Raw genomic sequence first — 25,784 nt, forward strand, 5'->3', positions numbered from 1 at the left:
ATTTATTTTTTATTGTTGAAAGTATTACAGATGTCCCCCATTTTTCCCCATTGACGCCCTCCTTCCTGCTCCCATCCCCCTCCTGCCTTCCTTGGCCTAGGGTCCATGTTGATTGGTTGTGCATATATGCACATAAGTTCTTTGGTTTATTTCTTACCTTTTGAGACGACATGGAGGGAACTAGAGAGTATTATGCTAAGCAAAATAAGCCAGTCAGAGAAAGACAAGTATCATATGATCTCACTTATTTGTGGAACATAATGAACAAAATAAACTGTCGACCAAAAGATCCAGAATCATGGAAGTAGGGAACAGACTGACAAACCTCAGTGGGAAGAGATAAACCAAAGAACTTATATGAAATCCTTATTTGATTATTATTATTGTTTAAACAAATTTTTTTCTTTATTGATTTTAGAGAGAGAGAGAAAGAGAGAGAGATTGAAACATTGATGAGAGAACATCGATTGGCCATCTCCTTCATGCCCCCAACTGGGGATTTGGCCCACAACCTGGGCACGTGCCCTGACTAGGAATCAAACTGGCGACCTCTTGGTACATAGGTCGACACTCAACCACTGAGTCACCCTAGCCGGGCTGAAATCCTTATTTTAAGTGGATTAATATCATTCAGAAATGCAAAAAGGAAGGTGAGGGAGTAAGAAACTAATGCCAAGGTACTTCTAAGGAAAAGGGTATTTAAATTAAAAATTGGACCTGGATTGTGGCCAGAATTTAACTGTTTTGTTATTGTTGTCATTAATAAAGAAACATGAGAAAAATATATGGTTTCACTAGGAGAGAGGGTGGAGGGTGAAGAAAGAGAGAGACAAAATCTGGGAAGAAGTAAAAATCCAGCTTTAAGGTCCCCAAATATGCTATATTTCAGGTCCTCCTCATAATATCAAGTTTTGCTAATATAATATATTAGAAATGTTTCTTATTTTAAAAGTCAAATTGGTAGACCCATTAGCCAAGGTGACATTTACATTCTTGTTACTCTTTACAGTGAGTTCTGTGGGCTAACCTTGAAAAATCCTTGCCAAGCTCAAATTGGTCCACTTTCTGCTAGGTAGACTACACAGCTCTTAAAATAAACCATGCAGCAACCAACTCTGACTGTACTAAGGTTAGGTATGGCATCAGGTCCTACAGGCTACCTATGCCCCAGTATTTTATCACAATGAACCATAAAACTACTGGCAGTGAATTTTCAATATGCCACAAAACATGGTTATTTGTTAATTCAGTTTGGTTCTCTCTCTTTTTTAATTCTCACATAAGGATATTTTTCCATTTATCTTTAGATAACCTACTTTATCACATTTCTACTCTGTATGATGGCATTGAAATATTGACTAGGTTTCTGATACAGTTTCTGGAGTCTGAATGTCACTGCAGGGATGAATAAACCAGACAGATTGGATTCATATGGGTTTGCCATATGACACTTTTTTTTCCTTCATAAGATTAGAGGAAAAACTGATTTCATTTCATTTACTGCTTTATTTGGGTTAGAACTGAAGTCAGTGTCATTATCCCTTTGCCTATTCTTTTGTATTTAAAACCTGATGTCAGATTATGCTGTTACAGAAGAAATAATTCAATACCTTCTGCTACATCTTATTTCTCATGGGCTTTATTTTTTTTTTAAAAGACAAATGGGACATAGACTTACTTCACAAAAAGCATACTTTTTAAACTTTAAGATTTTTTAAAGTTATCAAATAAACTAATTTATTATTATTTTATTTATAATTATATAATTTATTTAAAAGTTTTATGGGAAATGGTTCTACAGATATGTCAACTCTTCTCTTTTATTTTAAAGTTTTTTATTGTTGACACTATTACAGATGTCCCAGTAAACACACATACATATTAGTTTACTCTAATTACATTAAACTTACTTATAGGCTAAGCACCTTGTATTATGTAAATTTTTTTCATGTTATTCTTTTTTTGTTTTAATCCTCATCTGAGGATATGTTTTTTCATTGATTTTTTTTTGTAGGAGAGAAAGAGGAAAGGAGAGAGAGAAATGTAGATGTAAGAGGGAAACATTAATTGGTTGCCTCCTATATGCATCCCAACCAGGATTGAACCCACAACCTAGGTATGTGCTCTGAGTGGGAACTGAACCCACAACCTTCTGGTGTGTGGGATAATGCTCCAATGAACCGAGCCACCTGGCTGGGGCTATGTTACTCTTATGTGGTCAGTTTTTAATAACTCAACATTTATGAAAACTTCCTAAGACTACAGGCGTTCTATTGTAGACCCTGTAGTGACGAAACATGAACCCAATTGGCTGAGATCCAGAGCTTAAACTGCCTACTTGAGTTCTAGATTAAAAATTGCTGATATGTATAAAATACAAATTCTGACATCTCTATAGATGAGTATTCTGAAGTCTCAGTGTCTTTGTTCATAAAAAACATAAAGCTTGCCCCTAACACATACTGCCAGCATGCTGAGGTTCCCTTAGGGTATAGATTTCATTTGGGTTAACGTAATTGTTGATAATGGTAGTATATGTCACATGCGCTTAGGAAATGACTGTCTATTCAGACAATGGAAACTGAAAGTTTTTTTAAAAGTATAATTTTGTTAGGAGCTGGATCTTAGTCTTTCTGCTTCATTCATTTGTTCACGTATTTGTTAGTTAATTTGTTTATTAATTCAAAAATATATTTTGGGCAATTTCTGTGGCAGACATTGTGACAGGTGCTGAACTCAGTGATGGACAAAACACATCTGGTTTCTGCGTAAGCATCTTGCCCTGTGGAACAGAGTCAAACAAGGAATGCTAAATAAAAAATTTAAATCTGATTAACATTACATGTAAAATGCTACCCCCCAAAAAAGGGTAATTTATCTTCTATTATGGAAGACTCAGTCCAGTGAGGAAGATAAATATGTAAATAAACATAAAACAAAATGATCAGTGGGTGATGTAGATTTCAAAAAGGGGCCTTAGACAGAAAGTCCTGGCTTTGGATTTGAGTTTCAAATACAGTTGTGTGCTCTTGAGCCAGTTACTCAAGTCTTCTAAACCTCAGTTTCCTCTGTAAAGTGAGGATAAAACTACCTTGCTTATCTGATAGTATGAGAATTGGCTAAATGACTAGACAGCTCATTAAATTGTAGGTATTAGAATTGTTATTTTCTGAAATCATGGAAGTGTTCACACTGGAGGGAACATTTCAACTTAGTCTGGAAGAGCAAGTAGAGTTTATCAGACAGAAAAAGTTTGCTAGGGTGTTCCAAAGAGAAAGAACAAAGTGTGCAAATTCAAGTGGTCAAAATCAAAATGGTTTTTTGGAGGATGGTGAATAGCTCTGTGCAGTTGGAGCACAATATTACCCAAACAATCTGACTCACTGCCTCCTCTTTTAATGGATAAACAAAGAAAAGCATTCTAAAAATCAATTTAAGTCCTTCTTTCTCCTTATGCATTCTCCATTCCGCATGTCATTGAAACACATACCTCTTTTATAATAACTCAGTGTTAGGAGAGTTGGTAAATCAAGATGAACAGATTTCACAGCATTGGACAACAAAGAGAGAACAGTAACGGCAAACATGTTCCATGCGAGAACTTAATGCTCCAGCAAGTTAGAAGATGCAATTAAAGGAGTAAAAGTGGATGCAGGGATATTTCAGTGATGCTCCTACCATCATCCTAACCATTATTTCCTACCTTAATAAAATCCATTCCAGTCACTCATTGATTTGTGAATTCTGTTCCAGGAATTACCTTTTCATTCAATAGGAAAGACCTCTCCTTTTTTCCTGGGAGATTCCTGAGCAACGATGAAAACAGCAGTCACTGTCAACACAGCTAGTACTTGCATGGAGCCTCTGGTCCATGGCACCGGAATGACTCACACTTCCAGATGGCCTTGGTAGCCTTCATCCAGATTCCAGTCTTGGCACTATTAATCTGGTCTGGTGTTGTCTCAATAAATAACTGTTATAAAGACTAAGGCTTGTAAAAATTAAAAATGTTTATATTTCTGAATATAAAAGTAGCCTTCATTATAGATTATTTGGGAAAATGCAGAGAAGTGCAAGAGATAAAAAAAATTGTAGTTTCATCACCTATAATTCTACCATTCAGAGATAATCACTGTGAACATTTTGATGTACTTTTGTCCAATTTTTGTTTCCTAAGTAGATCTCTAAGAGAGATTTATAAAAGGGGAATTACTAGGTCAAACAGAATAAAGATTTTAAAAAATCTCTTGATGTGTACCGCTAAATTGTTGTTTTAGAAATATTATACCAATGTCTACTTTTAGAAGTCCTATTTGAAAATTCACAAATTCTCATCAACACATTATAAAATGTTATAAATATGTAAAAACTGAAAAGATATTATTTACTTTGTTTTAATTTGTGTGTTTTATTACAAGTAAGATCAATCAATTTTTAAATTTAAATTATATGTTTATCAAAGTTTTATAGGGACATAATAAATTTAATAGTACTAAAAATCTCCTGCACCATATACCTATACCTATACCTATACCTATACCTATACCTATACCTATACGTATACTCCATTCCCCTGAGGAAGCCACTTTCATATATTTTAGCTGATTAATTTGCTATATTACTCTGTATCTCTAAATGACATACCTGTGTTGCTACTTTCTATATTTTAGTTTTAGGCACTGATTATTGTGGGAGATGACAATTTAGTTTCTGATCCATTCACACTATCTTCAGTCTCTGAAATAGATATTGCAATTTAGATAGAGTTATTGTGTATATATTAGTAGGACTAAGGAAACACTATAAGCAGCCAAACTATGTAATATATGCCAATTACTTCTTATTTTCTTCACAAGTTTTTGTTTTCTTTATAGTTGAAAGTTCTCTGTTGTTTCTTTGTTTCTTTCCTTGTGTCTCTATGTAATTGCAACTAATTCTGTATCAAACTTTGCCCCATCCGCTAAGATCTCCTTTAAATATGGTTCAAATCCATTGAGTTTTATCAAATTCATTTTCTTGAAGAAATCTCTCCCAAAGGCCTCTTCTGATCTGGGTTGGTTATTCCCTAGGTTTGTTGCACAGCTGTCATTTTGGGACATTCCTTCGTTGTTATTCTGAAGATAGTGTTTTTGGAGTTTACTCCCTTGTTTTGGTAGCTTCCTGAGGAAGTATGCATCAGAAGCAAATTGTCTGAGGCTATAATATCTTTGAAATTGTCTTTATTCTGTGCTCACCCCTGATTAATAGTTGGCTGAGTATATAATTCTTGGTTGAGAATCATTTTCCTTCAAAATTTAAAAGGTTAAAGGCACCATCTTGTAGTTTTTCAACATCTGTCTCCACCCTGGAGGCAGAGTCTTCCTCCAGAGTCCCCTGGCTCCTCCTGAGCTGAGGGAGCTCTGAAGCTTCAGGCTCCTGGGTAGAGTCAAGCCTGAGGTCTCCGCGGATCGAGTCCGCTTCAGGGGCTGGAAGCGGCCCTGGCAAATGAACACATGGAGGACGTGGGGGAGGTCTTGACTTTCAACTTTGATCGTACGTTTTTCCCAGTTTGGTGCCCTTTCGATTTTTGATCCTTGTATATGACCTGACGATGATCCTTAGAATAAATTATTTCCTCCTACAGTTTTCTCTTCTTTCTAGAATTTCTGTTATTTACACGGTAGATGTTTTTGGATTGGCCCTCTAATTTTCTCATTTACTCTGCTTTCTATTTCTCCATATTTTTGCTCCATTTCCCTGGAGATGTCCTCAAAAAACTGGTTCATTTTCAGCATGGCACCTCAGTCTTCAACTATACCTGCTGTCCTTCAGTCCAGAGATTGTTTTATGCCCTTTGGAGAATAAATGGCAAGTATCTTGCTGGGGTGAATGAGGAACAGTCACATTGCTAGAGCATAAAATAGGATCTGCAGGTCTCATGGCTTCTTAAAAGGTTTTAATAATTACCCCATTTTTATAGGTACTGGGTATGGCTGATTTTTGAGTCTTTGGGTTGTTTTGCTCTAGTCATGGGATGGCTTTTTTTTTTTTTTTTGCTTTCCCCAGTGCTAGCATAAGATTCAACTTTAATTGTCTATTAGGGCAGTTACCACTTGTCCATTCTTTCCCCCCAGCTTCCAGAATTCTATTGCTGGCCCTCCTTTCCCATTTTCTTTGTCATTATGTTTTATGCTTTAAAAAGTCTTTTTATGATTTTCTGAAGACAGAGATGTTCAATGAATGTGCTAATTGCTCTATCTTTATCGAGAGGTCCCAATGTTTTTTTTTTAAATATTCTAACTTGTCATTATATATCTTCTTTTGTAATTGTCAGAACATATCTCTGACAATTTAACAATGATACCTCAGTGTTTTCCTTATTTATTTGCATGAGCCTTTTCTTTGTTAGTGCATTAATCACTGACCTCAATATCTTCGGGATGACTGATTTAAATTCCAGAGTTATCTGTGGTTCCTGTGGTTTAGAATGTACACAAGTCACAAAAGGCTTAGATGGAGGAGATACAATAAAACATACTCTGAATAGTTTGCCAAAATATTTAAAATCACATAAAGAACAATCTTCAATGACTAGGTTTTGAACTTGTAACAGGCAGATACTGATCTTTAACTATATTAAGACAATAAACTTCCATTGAACAGTTGATATGCGTGAAGCACCATATCCTTGAGAGTACATATTACAAGGTTCTGAGTCCCTTCCTTGCAGAATTTTCTGGAGAAAACAGTTTCATAAATAACTGTACAACAATGAGAACTGATCTCTAACAGAAAACAAAAGCTGAGAACAACTCACTTGACGTGAGTTAGGAGGAACTGGGAAAGACTTCGGAGCTAAAGAGCTGCCATTTGAGGTGGATCTTGAATGAGGAATGGTGGTTTTGCTAGGCTGTAAAGCTGACAGAGGGACTCAGGCCGAAAAAAGAGAATGTGCAAAATATTGCAGATATTTTTAAAAAGTTTGTTTAGGGAATGGTGAGAAGTCTATGGGTGTTGCTGAAGGTACAGAATATAAAAAGTTGAAACTGGACAGGATTTTAGAAAGAGAGTCCAGCCCAACGCACTGAGTTTTACAGACTGGACATCAGTCCTAGAGAAATTATAAGCTGTCAAAGATTCCATTCTTAATGAAAGAACCAGGACTAAGACATAATGTTCTGCCTTCTTTTAGAACTTTTTTTTTTTTTGTTATATCACACAGTTCCTAACTTCTCACTATAGAAACAGATTCTTTTCCTAAGAGCAAGTATGAAAAGAACTGATCAGAAGATCTAAGGGACCCAATTAGGATTTAATTCTAAACCATTGCTAGAGATTCCTTTGAAGTATTTTATGAAGGATTCTGAGGTCTACAGAAAAAGCACATTATCTTAATTATGTCTGTCTACTATGGGCATAAGATAGGAAAAATGACATGGAATTAAATCTATGACCAGGAACCACCTAATGGGAAATGAGGGGTGGAAAATAAGACAGAAAATAATGTACCATATGTGATTTATGACTAATCTCATTTTGGCTCAGTTTACATGATCACATTTATTCTTTTGAAAAAGTCATTAAATTTTGGATTAGATTATTTAAAACCTTTCCCTTTGAACCTCAATTTCTTTTCCTGTTTTAGTTTTCTCTTTTAAGCAGTGGATGTGCTTACTATTCAGTATTTGAGATTATACAAAACTATACTTTAGTCACCTTGATGCCTTTCGAATAGAGTCTGTTGTTTTTTAATCTTCCAAATTACTGGAATGCACATTTGCTGCAAATAAAACTCCTTCTGTCAAATCTTGTTTATTTTGTCCCTCAGTAAATAAGTACTTATTAATATACTGCATTTCTTCTATTCATTTATTCTGTGAGTACGTTTGTTAAAGCTGGGGACCATGAAACCCAAGGAAGGGTTTGGATAGAAGCAGCAGCAGGAGAGGCTGGGCGGGGCTGCTTTGGCCTCTAGAAATGTTAGGAAAGAAATGAGCCAAGGTGGGGCTGCTATTGGCTCACTAAAAAGTCAGAGAAAAGGAGCCTTGGAGACAGGTTCAGGGTTTTCTTGGCCCACTGTTCCCCTGGCTGAAAGTCCCTCAGGGGTCCCCAGAGTTAAAAATAAAATGTGCCTGAGGGAAGGGTATGGGTGTGCTCAGAGGAGGGTGTGCCAATATACTGCATTTCTTATAAATTACAAATAAAATTTTCTTCAAACATTTGCTTATTTGGAATCAGGTACGTAAGTCGAAAAGACTTTTCTATAATATGTCATGGTTTCAAAATCTATTATTACTTCCTACAAATATAGAGCATACAAAAGTTTCTCATCATTTTTCTAAGATTAACAACAAGGATTCATAAGTGTTAATCTCTTAGAATACTATTTTAATTTTTCTAAATATTTTCACAACCTAGTTATTTTTATCCATATTTTTAAGTTATACATATCTATTTGTATCTTTAAAAGAGCAGTATTATTTTTCTACATGATTCACCCTAAAATGTCATTCTATATTAATGAGGTAATTTATTTCTTCACTTTTCTACTTTATGATGCTTGAAGTCCTAAATGCCACTGTAGATCTTTCTAGAAAATACTTTTCAAAAATTGTGCTTCACTTTGGAGCTCTTGAGCAACTGCCTGAGAATTCTTGGAATAAACCAGAAGGAAGGCTGAAGAGACAAAGGAAGACGATAGCTCCCTGAAGTTAGTCAAACAGAATCCCTTGGTAAACCAAAATGGCCATTTGTACATCAGTAATTTATATTTTATACAGTACACTGATATTTATAAGTACAAAAACAACACATTTCTCTAGCTGTAAGTGGAGCCTCTTGGCAAATAAAAGAAAAACTGATTCCCATTAGTAAAACATTGGAGTTTAAGTCTAGATAAAAATATTTTAAAAATCTAATTTAAAAAGTCCCTGATTTGTACTCTGTGTAAGCAATTGGTTTGAAAATATTGCCATATAATCACAGAAAATACTAGCTCGACTCTTTGGAGTCTCCAGCGGCAGTAAGAAAAACAGGGGGAAAAAAACACTAACTCTATCAACAATAAAAACATGGAACCTGAGGAGCGACTGTGAACATAAATATACACCTTTATGAGCCTGATAATTTTATATTCAGTTCATGCAATTAGCAAGTTTGATAAATATGATTATAACTCTCAAGTTGAAACAAATGCTCTTTGCTAAGAGCAAAGAATTGTTCTTGAACAGATGGTATTACTTTTCTTGCCAATTTATGTTCATAGAACTCAATGCTTAGCCTTAAAAATGTCAGATAACTCAGATTTCAGGATAACACATACCAACTAATCTGCTCTGCTTATCTCTACCCTGTCACTCCCCTCTTGAATAGCTCAAACAAGATAGTATGATTGACACAAATAAAAGCAAAAACTATATATTTCTTATTGCTACACGGCCTTATCTATAATATAACATTTCAATAAAAGATACCATAATTCAAAGCAATAATATGCCCCATAATACTAATCTGCAACATATATAATGTGAAACACTTTATTTGTGCTGGAATTGCCACCAATATGAAAACATTTGATTACCAACTAAATAAGAATTCATTTCCAATGTGCTGTTAAGAACTAAAATCATAAATATATAAAAACTGGGTATAAATCCTAGCTCTGCTACTTATAAGCAATGTGACAACTGGTCAAGTTACTTAATCTCTCTGGTCTCAGGATTTATAGGGTTCTTCTGAATATTAAAAAATTATTACCTATAAAGCTCTTAGCAGGCTGTCTGCATAGAGTAAATATTTAACAAAATGGTAACTAATATTGGTGAACTGAAGTTTTAAATACATTAAGAATTTGTCCCTAAGGTATAGTCAATGCAATCATGACTTAAAAAAAATATTTTTAGGGTGAGGGAGGACAAAGATGGAAAAAGATGTCAAATGTATGGTGATGAAGTGAGACTAGCCTAGGGGTGGTGAGCCCACAGTGCAATATACAGATGATGTATTATAAAATTGTACACTTGAAACTTACATAATGTTATTAGCCAATGTCACTCTAATAAATTTAATTAAAAAATTTTTTTTGTCACTGTTTTCCTAGGGAAAAAATTTCTCACCATTTTTTTCAAACTTGTTTTGAATTATGAAATGAATTTGTAGGCATCTGAACCAGTTAGACTATATTGTACATGTAAGACTGACAATTGATTTTCAAGATTTGGCAAGAGTTCCAAATGTTTTCTTTTTTTTTTTTTTTTATCCTCACCTGAGGATTTTTCCATTTTTTTTGTACAGATAGAGTGGGAGGGAGAGAGAGGAAGAGAGAGAGAGGGAAACATCGATGTGAAAGGGACACATCGAGTGGCTGCCACCCGCACGACCAACCAGGGCCGGGGACAAACTGCAACCGAGGTACATGCCCTTAGCGGGAACCGAACCCGGGTCTCTCTGGACCGCAGGCCAACGCTCTAACCGCTGAGCCAAACTGGCCAGGGCTCAAATGTTTTCTTTTTGCAAACACACCTGAGGGCTCCCATGCACATATGATCAGTCAGCTGTTCCAGAGGACTGCTGCAGGGGTAGGACAGGTGACTCAGGGATAGGACTGGCTAAGAGCCTGTCCCCCCGCCCCCCATCAGACACCTGCCCCTCCCTTCCCTCCTCCAATTGAGCAGAGGACTCTTTCTCGCATAAAAACAACAAAAGCAAAATCCATCTTCGTTGTATGGGTTTTTACCCAACTTTTCCTTAGGAGCTCCTGAATTCCCCCCAAATCTCCATTTTACAGTAGTGTTGCTATTTCCTGAATGAGCATCTGAGTCTTTTGTGAAGTTTGATGAGACATCGAGGATGAAGACTCTGTTCTCCAGAAATATCTGATTCTACCTCCTTTAAACTCTTCTTTTCCATGACCATCTCCTGGCTTGTTGTCTTTCTTTGCATCTTATAACAAATTCACTGATCTAAAAATTAGTGTAATACATAAATAAGCATGCACATCAATGTTCACTGCACTACTGTTTGTAATATTAAAAAATCCACCAATAGAAAAACAATAAAATACAAAATCTGAAACACATAGTATGTTACAGTTTAAGAATATTGGTATAGATTTATATGTGCTGAATAATATAATCTCCAAAACATATTAAATACAAAAGTCAGTCACAGAATAACATGTGTAGTATATCAATTAGATTAAAAATTTCCTATAATTCTAATATATAAATATTCAGTTAAAAATTCAGAAAGGTTATACACCAAATTGCATCCATTGCTAAGTGGTTATTTTCAAGGAGAGCAAATCTAAAGGAACAGGAAGGCCTGGCTGGTTTGGCTTAGCGGTTAGAGTGTTGGCCTGTGGACCAAAGGGTCTTGGGTGTGATTCCTGGTCAAGGGCATGAACCTGGGTTGCAGGTTCGATTTCTGGCCCCAGTTGGGGTTGGGTGGGAGGCAACCAATCAATGGGTCTCTCTCACATCAATGTATATTTTTCTCTCTCTCTCCCTCTCCCTCCCTTCCACTCTATCTAAAAATCAATGGAAAAATATCCTCAGGTGAGAATTAGCAACAACAAAACAATAGAGCAGGAAGGAGAACTTTTCCATATTCTTTTTTTTTTTTTTTTTTTAGTGGTATGTGTCCCTAGCGGGAACCAAACCCGGGACTCTCTGATCCGCAGGCCAACACTCAACCGCTGAGCCAAACTGGCGAGGGCAAATATTCTTAATGTTTTAAGTATTTTATGACATGAAAGTACTTATCTATTACTATTGTAATAAAACTATACATTAAAAGAAAAATCTCATGGTAGAAATCTTAGGAAATATAGAAAAAGTAAAGAAAATATAGAACAAGCACATGTCATTCTACAACCCAATGCTCATTACTGTAAAAAATTGATACTTTTTCTAATACATTTCTACATACATATGCCCACATTCAATTTTTTAAAGCATGACTGGATCTCATCTTATTCACCTGATACCCTAAAAAGTTTGAAATACCAAAAAAAAAAAAAAAATTATTTCTATGAAGAAGCAACACTAGGAACTATTGGCCAAAGTAGGCTGTGGCTTTTATTGGTATAGTTTAAAGCTCAGCTGAAAACATACTGCATAGAAAAGAGATGCTATGCTATGGTCATATGCACACACATGTTTTCCATTTTCCAAGTCCCAATTAGGTCAGGGCAGCAAAAGACTGCCTAGGAGACTGCATTGTCTCAAGCTACTGACCTAATTCCTAGTGCTTGATTCTGGTGCATTTCCTGCATGACCTCAGAATGTGTCATTGTAAATTCCGTACGACAGAAGTTGCACATTTTGGAATGTGGATTCTGACATGTGGCTCAAATAAATGTTGTGGAAATGACAATGGAGCTCTGTGGGCCTCAGTTTCCTCATTTCTAAACTGATCTCTACATCCCTTCCAGGGTAAACAGTCTGTAATTTACTTAAAGCCACAAAGAATTATGCTGAACTGGCCACCATAATGTGGTCTATTCTCAGAGTCCTTAAATTAATCTTCAAAGCCAAATTTCCTGCAAAATGACTTCACTCCTTTATTGTGTATTTGTCTCCATTCTCCAGAATGCTCACCAGATGGTGACTGAGTCTATCTCCTCATCTAACAACATCATATTGTTTCTTGCCACTCACTACTTAAAGTTGTAAAAAAAAAAAAAAATCCTGTGGAAGCAAGTACTTAGCTGAAAAATGTAGCTTTCTCCTTAGGAAAAGGGTTGCAGGGCCAAACAGGGGCCCCAGACAGCTATCCTGTGAGGGCAATTATACAGATGATCCCTGGTTTTGATCTTCTTTGAAGTTAATTGAAAACACACTTGAATATGTACCAATCTTGACAGGCATGAAAGTCAGATTCACAAATAGGAAATGTGAAGCTTTCCCAATATTCTATTTAATCTTCTAATATGTTCGTGAAACTCACTGTAATTCAAGATCTTTACTATTGATATGAAGGAGATAGTACATAAATACATAATCTTTTAAAAAACATGTTTTCATTGATTTTTTAGAGAGAGAGGAAGGGGAAGAGAGATAGAAATATCGATGTGAGAGAGAAACATCGACCAGCTGCCTCATGCATGCCTCCTACTGGGGATTGAGCCCAAAACCTGGGCATGTGCCCTGACCAAGAATTGAACAGGGACCTCACAATTCATGGGACGATGCTCAATCCACTGAGCCACACTGGCCGGGCTAATCCACTGAGCCACACTGGCCGGGCTAAATACATAATCTTATCTCAAATATAATTCACTAGGTAAAAATCTTAAAAATAAAATAATGGTTTTATACTATCTATTGTGAGGAGAAGAATAAAAAATTCTTCATCAATATCCCAAGAAGTTTATGTTAGACATTTCTAATAAAACACAAATTAATTTCAAGTCAACATTAATACTCAAGTTATTGATTTCTTTTATTAGAAATTTATTGTCTATAGAAAAATGGGGAAAAAAGCATAAAGTTCTACTATCCAAGACTTCATGCCTTGTAATGATGCCAAGTTATCCATAGTAAGAAAACTCATTTATTTATTTGAAAACAATTAAAAATCATTTAAATAGATGGTATGGGAGCCAAAATATTTAAGCAACATTTTAAAAAAACTACAAAATTGCTAAGATAAATGATTAGAATATAGATTATTGATGTTTCCCATTTCAGAAAAGAAAGTTGAATGTTGCCTTATCTTTAAGGAGTAATCATTTCCTGCTGTTCAGTTTTGCTTTTAATAGGCATATATGTGATAAGCAGCAGAATAACTGGTCTGTTTTTTGCAATTTTGTATAAATTTTACTCAATATCAATTGTATTGCCATCAAATATTCTGAGTCTTATGGGCAAGAAGAAATCAGGTAAGGAAAGTGGATTCGCCATTTGACCTATCTCTTAAATTCAATCCTTCTATATAGATTTCCTCTACCTTTGTCCATACAGTTATACAATTATCACTGGATGGTTGATTTATTAAATGGTTTTCTATATATTTTCCTCAAAATCATATTTATTCTATAATGGTATCCTATAATATAAAATTGAAGCCACAATTTTTTCCATTCAACAATATCCGTAATGTAACCCATCACATTTATTAAAGAGTAATAGTAAAATAGGACTCCTAGTACAATAAGAATAGAATGGTTCCTTATCATGCTAGTATTCACTATTCAGCTTCCATTCAACAGCTTTAATTAACAATGAAGCAAATAAGAAACAAGAAGAAGCTGCCCACTATCTCCATTAGTTAATGCTACTTAGGACATTCTAACCTAAGCAACTGAATAAGAAAACCAAATATGACGTATAAATAAAAGGAGAAAGCAAAATTATATTTTCAGATGAAAATTATATAATTCAAAATTCAGGAGAATCAACTAAGTGTATAAGAAAAATAAAACATTATAAAATACATATATCGAATAGGTTTTTCTATAGATCAGCAATAACCAGTTAGAAAATGGAGAAAGTATCCTATTAATAATAATCATAAAACATAGAAAAATACCTAGAAATAAACTTAATAAAATATGTAAAAGTATTGTATAAAGAATACTGTAAAGCTTCACTGAAGGAGATTGAAAAAAAAACTAGAAAAATAAAAGTATATTTAATTTCCTCAGTGGGAAGACTCAATATTTTAAAGATAAATTAATTTATAAGTTTTTTCCCCAATTATTTTGTTCTAAACTATTAAAAGATTATTAATTGTGCAAGTTGATTTAGGATATCTACTATCGTTTTGTAGATATTTTTCTTAGAACCCTATGATGACTTTTTCTAATTTAGGCCACCTGTTTTCTGGGTTTACTACACTGTTATCATTTTGGAATTCATTTTCATAAAGCACCTGGATTAGTTCCACTACTTGTTTGTTCTATCTTAGGTTATCGTCTGTATAGGATTTTTTTCTTTTTGCTTGATATCTCAAATATGTATATTTTCATTATGAAGCATCTACAGGAGCTAAACTTTATAAACTTGAGCCCTTACATGTTTAAATAAATCTTTAGTTTTTTGATAATTCAACTATCAATTTTGGGTTCTAAGTAATCTTCCTCAGAACTTTGAAACATTGCCTAGCCTGTCCCAGGTCACCTTTGAAAGATTCCTTTTTGTTCTATAGAATTTTTTAGGATCAATTTTTTATCTTTGGAATTCTGAAATTTTACCAGCATGCGTAAACAGCATGTGTCTCCCCATTCCCCTCCCCCGCCCTGTTGGGAAGTGAATGAACTTTTTCAATCCCAGGACTTGAATCACTCTTCAGGTAAAGTAAATTATTTTTCAATTACTTTTCCTGCCCCTTCTTATGCCCCTACTGCCACCACATTCCTCATATCTCTTTACTTTACATCATATTTTATACCCTTGTCTTTTTGCTGTACATTTTAGGAGATTTGCTTGACTAATTCAATATTTATTCATGTTCAGTTTTTTATACAATCTTGCTGTTTTTTCAACATCCTGCTCCTAATTCACAGAACCCTAATCATAATTAATGTACTCTTCCCCTTAATCTCTCTGAAAGTTTAATATTTTAAGTTTTTATCTATGCTTTTTATCATCTCTGTTTCTTCTGAAAAGAAATTATTCTTCAGAATAATACTTTTGTTTTGCTCATTCATTCGTTTCTTTTTGTTTGCACGATTGGTTTCTTCAAATCATTGGTGATCTTTTGTTGACTGTGCCTACTTATAATTTAAGAACCAGGAGTTTTGTAGATGGTTGGCGGGGTTTCATAAGTAGTTGTGTGGTACTTGTAAACTACTTAATTAACAACGTAATGCAATTTCAATCAAAATTCTAATGAAATTCTTTTGTGAGGACTTCTCAAATAGATTATAAAATTAATTTTTATAATTTTAAAGTAATATTTATAAATTAGCAAAACCAAGTTAGAATAACTAAGCAATTTTTGAAAATAAGATTAAGAGGGCACATGATTTCTTAGCTACTAGAATGTATTTTTTATGTATATTAATTATAACATGGTACTTTTGTACAGGAATGGGCTACAAAGATTAAAAACAGAAACAATCATCCTTAAATTTAGTGAAATATAGAAGTGACATCTCAAGCCAATAAGGAAACTATGGATCATTCAATAAATGTTGTTCTGAAAATTTAGGAAATCTAGATAAAGAATATCAAAGCCCATAATTATTATTAAAATAAATCCTATAATTATTAAAGATTTAGACATGTAATGTAAATCCATTAAGGACTAAAATAAAATGTAGGTATACATATAGATTGGGGTAGAAAAAACATTCTAAGAATTTATAAAATATATTTATATTTTTTAATATACTTATATATAGGTTCTATAAGTGATTAAAAAGTTTTAGTTGATTAAAAGAAAGTATCCATAAAAGTGAAGTTGGGATGGTAGAAGGAAAAAGAATAAAATATTTAGAGGTAGCTAAAAACAATGTTGTACATATAAAATCATCCTCTCTTTTGCAAGGGTTGTATACAGGAGAGTAAAAAAAATGAACAATTTAATGAAAAATGTGCTATTATTATTCCCATTTTACACATGAGAAAACTGAGGCTTAGAAGTTATAACTTGCTGAGGATCACATAGCTAATAGTGGGGTGCTGGGATTTGAACCTAAGGAGCCCACCTTTCAGCCCTATGTTGTACTGCCTACTCCAACCAATCCTTTGGTATAGATTTGATCTCTCTGTCTGTGAGACTTTGCTGAAAATGTTTCTGAAACCCAGAATCCGTACCTCTTCCTTTCTCCCTTTGTCTTTCCATGCCCATTTCAATTAATTCCTTCTCCACAAAGTTTTTCCAGAAATCCCAGTCCTTCTTGGAATTCTCTCCTACCTTAGGTTGGAGAACACCACTCTCCTGATTTTCTGTCTACTCCTCAGTCACTCCTTTTCAATCTCTTTGTCAGATTCTTCTTTCTCTACACTTCTTTCCTCTCACCTTACTCTTTGACCCTCTGAGTACATTTACTTCCAAAATTGAAATGTCAACTTACTATGTTCTGAAAATTCCAGCTTAGACTGCTCTTCCGCATTCAGATTTCTACCCGAATGTGCAGACGCCTCAGACTCCCTGTTTCTAATGTTGATATTTACTCTGCGCTTTTTGCTCTCTGACTGAGATGCCACCATCACTCACCTACTCATTGAAGCCAGAATTCCAAGCATGATTCTTGAGTCCTCCCTCTCTCAAGCTCAATCTCCAAGTTCTGTCTGTTTTATTCTATGAATAACTATTGCATTCCCGCCCCTCTTCCAAATACTCTTAGTTCAAGCCCTTTGTTTCTCATGTAGTTATTGCAGTAGGCTCTGAACTGGTTTTCCTAGTGGCTATCTTTCCCCTTCTCACTCCAATTCTATCTCCACATCAACATTTCTCAAATTTGAGAAGTCACAGACTTCTAAGAACCCCTTCGCAACCCAGAGGCATACAGTCTCCTTATGAGAAACTTTGCAGCAAAAGTTATACACTTTTCTTCAGGTGATTTCATGTGTGGTTAATGCAATACTCCATGCATTAATAAATACAAAGGCAAAAATTCAGGCACATGATCCAGAAAATGTTTATATTTAATTATTTTTAAATAAATAAAAATAAAAACACATTAAAAACTTTACAAAGATTGCTTTTAATATGCAATTCTAAATTGTGTCAAAATTAAAGAACATGATAAAGACTTAAGGCTGATTTCTCTCATTGAATAAAATTACCCCAGTGTTTAAAAAAGAAAAATCTCAGTTTCTTGGCACATTAAAGACGTCATAGCGGTTCATGATTGGTTGCTTCTCTGTAATCTTTCTTATCCCTTCTCCATCGCCACTGTGTCTCATACTGCAACCTGTTTGGGGCTCTCCTGCGCCTTTCACACTGCAATATTTGCCTGAACTACTGACCTCTAACTATCTATACCTTCCCTGCTCTAGCCAACTTCTCATCCTCAAAGCACCTGATCCAGGATTTTCATCTCTGGGAGAATATCTGATTTTTTTCTCTTCTCTAGTTTTGAAGTGGTATGTGGGCACCAACAGCATCCTGTGATGTAATAGACTATCTTTCTGTTTAATGCCCCTATCTGTTGGGTCCCTAAAATTTAGGACTGTCTTAATTAATTTCCAGTCTTCAAGCCCAGTATAATTCCAAGGCACTCAATACATCTTTGTTAAATAGATCAAAGACTGTAATCATCTTTCTCTTTATATTTATAAATCTATATTTCTTTTTCCTTTCTCCATTGAAATTAATTAATTCATTTATTCATTCACTAATAATCATTGATCTCTTAGTTTCAGGGAACACAAAGATGCATAAGACATTGTCCTGGCCCCTACAGAGCACTTTAATATTGTGTAATTCTTTTCTTTCTCTATTATCATTTAATTATAAAGGTCTTTTCTTCAAAAGAATAGTAGAGTCATCATAATATCTTCTCTGCTTCTCACAGTTCTTAGATTATTGTAGAAGTTCAATATCTACTTGTGGATTAGCCTTATTTCGCCTTTAGGGGTGTCTATTAAGGCATACTTCTCTCAGAGGGCCCTGCTGTGTGGGAACCCCAAGTGCTAGACTTTAAGCAATTTATAGGTTTTCTGGCATAAATGTGCTAAGTGGACTGGAGGTCAGAATTATGAGTTCAGAAAAGAAACAGAATGTTGTGTTTGATTCCAGGTTATCATCTTAGTTCTCAGGGAAGTACTTATTCCATCAACATAAATAGACTAATTTTTATTGAATCAACATTATATATGTTAGTTTTACAATGTTTAGAGATTATTTTTAGGTATTATTTATTTCTATATATAAAGATGAAGAAATCAAAGCAACTAATCTAGGCCGATATGATTACAAAATCACTTTCGGTTCTATAATTATTTCTGGATAAACATGTTATTGCTCTTTATTACTAAAAAGAAAGATAACAGAGCTAAGATTTATTAAGCATTTATATTAGATTAGCTCAGTTTTGAGCACTTTCATATGTATTAATTAATTGAATTCTCACAGAAACTTTTATTATACCCATTTTATTGCTGAGGAAAATGAGGCCTAGTAACTTGAGCTTCAGTAACTTGCCCAAGGTAACTTAGCTGGTTAAATGGGGAGCTGAAATCCAAACACAGGCAATATGCACTTTTTACAATTGTATTATGCTTCCTACAGAAGGAGCTCAGGACTGGTTGTTACAAAACCAGGTTGTCAATCTTAAATTTGTCATATAATAGTAGAATGAATTTATTTAAGGATGTTATTTTATCTTGAGTTTCACTGTTCTTGCACCTTTTACAAGCTGGGAGGAGGAGTCTTTTACAAACTGAAAAGTGTTATAGATCCAATATATATATATATTTTTTACAATACTTTAAAATTATTTTTAAGAGTCTAGCTTTGGCTGATCTGGCTCAGCGGTTAGAGCATTGGCCTGCGGACCAGAGAATCCCGGGTTTGGTTCCCGCTAAGGGCACGTACCTCAGTTGCAATTTGTCCCCGGCCCTGGTTAAGGTCGTGTGGATGGCCACCAGTCAATGTGTCTCTCTCACATCAATGTTTCTTTCTCTCTCTCTCTCTCTTCTTCCCTTTCTCCCTCCCACTCTATCTGAAGATAAATGCAAAAATGTCCTCTGGTGAGGATAAAAAAAAAAAGAGAGAGAGTCTGAAAAGGAGAGTCATTCAGAAAGTCCATGTGAAGTAGAGAGAAGGTGGGACACTAGAACTGGATGTTCAGACTCCTGCTAATCATGGTAAGCTGCATGCTTTATTGCTGAACCTAAGGGAGAGATTAGATGGGAGGAGAGTGGGAAGTAAGAAGGCATGAAGCCTGCCTATTTGAAAGTGATGTAATTATTTTCTGATCAATGTAAGAGCATTAAAAACTTACAGAATAAGCAGAGTCACGAAGTTTTCAGGAAGGAATACAACTGTAAGAATACAGTTAAATTGTTAAAGATTATCAGAACCATCTTTAAAATCATAAATTTTATTATATATCTTTCTTTTCATAATTTAGTTAGTTGTTATTAGCAATCACATGATGAACCCTGCTCATGTTTTATGACTAGAACAGTTAACACCATTTCTAGGGCATTTGGCATTAGCCTCGGAGTTAGAAAACCCGAGTCTGTGCCGAGTTTGGTTCCATGTCAATAAAGAAGTGGCCATCAGGCCAAGGGAGTTGGAGGTGGGGTTGGGTGAAGGTGGGCAAAGGTGGGGGAATGGAGGACATCTGCAATAGTGTCAATATTAAACATTTTAAATAAAAATAAAGTAAATAAAAAGTATAGTCTGTGCTAAAAAAAAAAAAAAAAAAAAAAGTGGCCAGCTCCCTGTGGGATGATCTGTCTCCTCCAGTGTAAGGAACATGTTCATGCACTTGCCTCCTCTGCATTTCAAAAAGAACTCCTTAAAAGTTACACCACATACAGACACACTGGCATGAGAACTACTACCATCATCTCTTTTATACATGAGAGTATCAATGACAAAAAAATTCTCAAATGCAATCCCAAATTATAAAAATGTTGGGTAAGGAAAAATGTTGGGCAAAAAGTTATAGGATAGGAATAACAACAGTGACGCTGAATCTAAATGAATATTTGCCTTCTATATTCTATGGATTCTGAGAAGGGCCAGTCTTTCATTGAGTGTTCCAGAGTATTATCAGCCTTTCTCATTGACATGTTGTAGCAACTATTTGAACTTATGTGGCTTTTGGTTCCTTAAAGGTGCTTGCAAATGCCTTTTAGAAAATACTTTTTATGCCCTGGCCAGTTTGGCTCAGCGGTTAGAGCGTCGGCCTGCAGTCCGGAGAGACCCGGGATCGGTTCCCGCTAAGGGCATGTACTTCGGTTGCAGTTTGTCCCCGGCCCTGGTTGGTCGTGCGGGTGGCAGCCACTCGATGTGTCCCTTCACGTAGATGTTTCTCTCTCTCTCTCCCTTCCTCTCTCTCCCTCCCATTCTATCTGTACAAAAAATGGAAAAAAAAAAAAAAAGGAGAAAATACTTTTTATGAAGAAGTACAATAATAACAAAAATTCAAATATCTACTAAACATATAAAAGAGTGCTTACCCTCACTAGTACTCAGGGAAATGCAATGATTCCATTATAGAGCCTCCATATTTAGAAAAAACTGGAAAGTCTGACAGTACCATATGTTTTTGGTTAGGATGTGGATTCAGAAATTCTCATATACTTTGTGTATTATCAAACACTTTCCCCTTATCTACTAAAGTTGCATGACCCAGGATTTCATTTCTTGGTATATTCCCCCCAGAAATGCATGCTTATATGCACCAAGATGCATGTATATGAATGTTTATAACATTTTTGTTGGTGCTGGTGATGACATCATATTTTTATTCATAATATTTCCAAACTAGAAAATGCCCAACTTCATAACAAGAGAAGATTGGATGAATAAATTGTGGCTCTTTTATACAACAGAACACTATATAGTCATGAAAATATATGATCCTCTGCTACATGCAACATTGATAAAGTTTACAAGTATAATATATAAAAGAAGCAAAACATAAAAGTATCCACACATGAGTCCATTTACATAAAAAGAAATTGGGTGTTTCTGAGGGATAATTAAAATAGTACTTTAGAACTATTTGTTAAAATTAACATTTATATTTTACGTAGTTTTCTAAATATTTGTTATATTTCACAATTTATAAATTTACTTGAAATTATAGTAATCAAGGTGGTGTGGTATTGGAGAAAGAATAGACAAGTAGATCAATGAAACAGAATAGAAAGCCCAGATATAGACCCATATAAATATAGTCAACTGATATTTGGACAAAGAAGCAAAGGTAATATAATGGAGAAAATATCTTCAACAAATGGTGATGGAACAACTAGACGTTCACATGCAAAAAAAAAAAAAAAAAAAAAAATTCTAGTCCTGGCCAGTTTGGCTCAGCGGTTGAGCGTCGACCTGCTGACCAGAGAGTCCCGGGTTCGGTTCCTGCTAGTGGCACATACCACCAATAATAAAAAAAAAAATTCTAGACACAACCTTACATTCTTCAGAAAAATGAACTCAAAATAGATAACAGACCTAACTGTAAAACAATACTATCAAACTCCTAGAAATAACATAAGAGAAAAATCTAGATGACTTTAGGTCTGGCATGACTTCTTAGATACAACACCCAAAGGCATAATTCATGAGAGAAATAATTGGTTAGCTAGACTTCATAAAAATTGAATTTTTCTGCAATTGTTCTGCAAAAGACAGTATTAGGGGAATAAGAAGACAAGCCACAGACTACAAAAAATATTTGTAAATGACATATCTGATAAAGGAATGTTATTAAAAATATACAAAAAGTCTTAAAACTCAACAATAAGAAAACAAACAATTCATTTAAAAATGGGCCAATTTCACATATGATAACTTCACATAACAAGATTTCCAGATTGCAAATAAACACATGTAAAGATGCTCCACATATGTCATCATGAAAATTAAAACAAGATACCACTACACACCTATTAGTAGTGTCCAAATCTATAACACGGAAAACACCAAAAGCTGCCGAGGCGGTGAAGAAGTTAACAGGAACTCATTCAATGCTGGTGAGAAGCAAATGGGTGCAGCCACTTTGGAAAACAGTGTGGCAGTTTCCTACAACAAAACATACTCCTACCATATGATCTAGCAGTTGCACTACTTGATATTTACCCAAGAGTTGAAAACTTAGGTCCACACAAAAACCTGTACAAAGATGTTTAGAGCAGCTTTATTTATAATTGCCAAAACTTTGAAGTGATAGTCTGTCTGTCAGTAGGTTAACGGATAAACTGCGGTACATTGAGACAATGGAATATTAATCAGTGCTTAACAAGAAATGAGCTATCAAGCCATGACTAGACATGAAGGAACCTTAATTACATAATACTAAATAAAAGAAACATGATAAAAGGCTACATACTCTTTGATTCTAATTATATGATGTTCTGGAAAAGGTGGAATCATAGAGACAGTGAAAAGATCAGTGGTTGCCAGGGCTTGAGAGGAGGAAAGGGAAGGATAGTAGATGGATTACAGAAGAATTTTAGGGCAGTGAAAATACTGTGTATGATACTGTAGTGGTGGATACATGTCATTATACATTTTTCCAAACCCAAGAGTGAGCCCTAATTTGTAATCTATGGACTTTGAGTGAAAACAATGTCAATATAGGTTCATCAATTGTAAATAATACATCACTCTGGAAGGGAATGTTGACATTGGGCGAGGCTACACATGCATGTGGGCAGGGGGTATAAGGAAAATCTCTTCCTTCTGTTCAGTTCTGCTGTCAACCTCAAACTGCTCTAAAAAGAAAGTATATTAAAAAAAAAACAAAAAACCAAAGAACCTGAGCATTTATGGCTTCTCAGAAGTTCACAAAAATTTTACAGTCTAAAAAGATTAATTATGTAGAATCTTTTACTTCTATTTTATCTATGTAAGTGCTGATGAAGATCACCTGGTAGATAATTTAGAGGTTTAACATAAAGAGTCTTCTTAAATAATATGCCCTAGTTGAGAAAAATCACAAAGTTCCAATAGCAAAATGTTAACAAGGGAAAGAACTGAAGACATTTCTCTCTGAAACTGCCAACCAAGTCTGGTGTAATTGAAATTGATGGCAAGGACAACAGAGCACACTTAATTGAATTTTACTCTTAATGATCTCTAAGCCATGTTTGAAACATAAACATACATGTGAGAGTTTTTCAAGATGTTGGACATGAATCTGTTTTCATAATTCAAAAGCATACTTTGCTTATGAATCTCTTTTTAACAAGCTTTGGCTGGGAATTCTTTTCTTCCAGATGTTTGGTGTTGTATAGGCACAACATTCATATTTCTGGATATAATTTAAACCATAGTTACAAAGAGTATATTTATATTATAGAATGGTAGGACAGAATTCAAACAGATTGTCTATAGTTTATATAATGATGAGTACCTAAGTCTCACAAAGTACTATAGAGGCATCTGGTCATTTGAAGGAGGTTCTCTTAGTACTTCTCAAACCTGAAAGAATTTTAAATTCCATGAGACATTATTAAATAATATGGCCAATGAATAGTTTTGGTAAAAGAGAAAGCCTCTTAAATCACAGACACATAAAATGATTTTTAAATATATACTTTCATTTAAAACCCCTGTATACTCAATATATTGGAGGCAAATTAGTTTGGTGGTTGACAACACCGTCTCTGAAGTCAGATCTGGGGTTAAGTCTCAGCTCTAACAATTACGAACTTAGACAAGTCATATTACCTCTCTATGCCTCAGTACCTACTTCCCGGTATTCTTACAAAGGCAAAAATAAATATCCCATGTAAAGAACTTTGCAAAGCTCCAGGCACACAGTGAGCATTCAATAAATATTAGCTATTACCATCATTAGCACCTTCCAGAATCTTGCTGATCTTTCATCCAACTTGTTTTATCCCATCTTTTTTTTTCCAGTACAAAGTGCTCTTTGAGGCCACCTTCCTCCTCAGCTATGAAACCAGACATGTTTATCTTCTCTTCCCTTTTCTGAAACCTCACTGAAATGAAAATAAATAAAAAACACACAAGTCCACAAAGGCATAGATAATGGGGGAGGAGAGCAACAAAGGAGTTTTTAGAAATCAGAGAGTAGAGAGAGGAGTATAAACTGTCTTAGCACAAGGGAGAAAATGATTACAGAGAACAAATTCCAAGAGAAAGTGAACTAATATGTTCTGCCACACCCAGAAAGACTTACTGTTTAAGAGACAGTATAACTAAGAAAGGCAGGAGTTTAGTGGAGGCTGAACTATATCAAGATTATATATGGAGACTGTGGATCCAAAGTATTCCCTCTTATGCTGGAGACTGAATCTTTCTTTTCTAGAGAAAATAAGCTGGAGACTTCAAACTGGGGACATTGGGCACCAAAGTGAGCCCAAGGCTGAAAACAGATGCTTAACTGAGGAGTTTCTAGTAAGATTCCCAACCTTGTTACATGCCATGCTCCCCCAATACTAGCAGAACAGATAGATGTCCCTAGGTGATGTCTCCCAGGCAGGAATTGGGGAATCTTCTCCTAATGACATTGGAGAACTTGCCAAAGAATAAACCAACTGAACACCAATAATGCTGTCGTGAAACCCTACAGTTGACAAGCCTATCCATGTTCACAGAACTTCAATGTCTATTTATTGTTGTCATCATTGGTATTGTCTTTGAGCATGTGTGTGTGTCTCACTTTTAAATAAGAATGGATGGTCTCTTGAAGAAATTCTCCAGAATAGAGAGAGACTAGAATATGCAGGCCATACAAACTGAATAAAGCAATCCACAGGAAACAGAGAGACAGAGGAACAGCTCTAAGGAACTATCATTTGTGCCCTTAGAAAGATAATGTATTCCAGTCATGAGAATAGATACTATTTAAAAAATAACCAGAAAACAAGAGAGTACTGAAATTAAGAAATTAAAATTTTAATAGAAAGGTTGGAATATAAACTTGAAGAAATAGAGAAAGTGGAACAAAACATCAAAGAGACAAAAAATGGGGGTGGGAGGAAGTGAGGAATGCTGATCTAGAAGATCCAGCATTCAACTGACAGGGACCCCGGGAAGAGAGAGGAGAGAAAATGGAGGAAGTAAAGTTACTGATGACTTAATACAAAAAAAATTCCAGAATTAAAGTTCACAGATGTCTGGAGTGTGCCCAAGACAATAGAGGAAGACCCAGACCAAAACAACTGATCATGAAATGTAGAAATTTTGCAAGTCATTAT

At 34.9% G+C, this 25,784-nt stretch overlaps 1 protein-coding gene across 5 annotated transcripts in view; it reads right to left on the reverse strand.

Moving 5' to 3' along the window:
• Positions 1-25,784, reverse strand: part of PDE4D (phosphodiesterase 4D) — an 849,054-nt gene that overhangs the window by 74,833 nt on the left and 748,437 nt on the right. The window lies entirely within an intron of this gene.

The sequence above is a fragment of the Molossus molossus genome, unplaced genomic scaffold, assembly GCF_014108415.1.
Source record: "Molossus molossus isolate mMolMol1 unplaced genomic scaffold, mMolMol1.p scaffold_m16_p_3, whole genome shotgun sequence".
In the NCBI taxonomy this organism is placed as follows: domain Eukaryota; kingdom Metazoa; phylum Chordata; class Mammalia; order Chiroptera; family Molossidae; genus Molossus; species Molossus molossus.